This window comes from Diplotaxodon limnothrissa, linkage group LG14, assembly GCF_057381915.1.
Source record: "Diplotaxodon limnothrissa isolate DT_005_m linkage group LG14, D_limnothrissa_male_GT1.1, whole genome shotgun sequence".
Taxonomy (NCBI): Eukaryota; Metazoa; Chordata; class Actinopteri; order Cichliformes; family Cichlidae; genus Diplotaxodon; species Diplotaxodon limnothrissa.
Window position 1 is genome coordinate 38,519,379 of NC_140609.1, and position 755 is coordinate 38,520,133.

Sequence of the window (755 nt, forward strand, 5' to 3'; positions counted from 1 at the left end):
CTAAACATCAGACGTGAATCAAACAGTTTTCAGCTGCAGTTTGATTCAACTTGGAGTTACTTGAACTTCCTGTTGGTTTGTTGGTGGATTTAAGGAGGTTAAATGGATGAAAAAAGTGATCTTTCAGTTAGCTTTTGTTGTGCAGATGCAGCAATGCATGATGGGAAAGACTCCCCGTATATTTTAAACTAAATAACCTGATGTGGCTCTGTTGGAAGCTCCTTCCTGTGTATATAAATAGTGTGTAGTCCCAGCCTCCTGCAGGCTGTGTTTGTGTTGATTGTGAGATTGTGAGCACCGTGAGTGTGCAGGGTTTGTGTGTGAAAGAGTCCCCCATGTGTGAGGTGAACAACTCATACTTACCTGGCAGGGGAGATACCATGATCAAGAAGGTGGTTCACCCAGGGCGAGGCTCAGCCATTGCACTCCGGTTGTGCTGACCCCTGCGAATTCCCCAAATGTGGGAATCTCGACTGCATAATTTCTGGTAGTGGGGGACTGCGTTCGCGCTCTCCCCTGATCACATGTTCAAAGAAAACAGACCCCTAAACTCAGTTACTCAGTCAGATTCAGAGATTTGCTTCTTATTGAGTATCTCAGGGAGATGTGAGTGATGTCAGGACTGGCTGCTGTGGCTCATTTGTTGAGTGCAATTTGTAGTTCTCCCTGTTCTCCACTAAAGGAAGACAGAGCTTTGCAAGTTGGTCTGCTCTTTGTCTCGGAACTTTTATTACTGGAGGAATTTGCTCATTCTG

At 45.4% G+C, this 755-nt stretch overlaps 1 non-coding gene across 1 annotated transcript; it reads left to right on the plus strand.

Annotated features, from left to right (window-relative positions):
• Positions 1-355: 355 nt before the first annotated feature.
• LOC146619461 (U1 spliceosomal RNA) lies at positions 356-519 on the plus strand. Its single transcript, XR_014906837.1, has one exon. It is a non-coding gene; the product is annotated as a U1 spliceosomal RNA (small nuclear RNA).
• Positions 520-755: the final 236 nt, after the last annotated feature.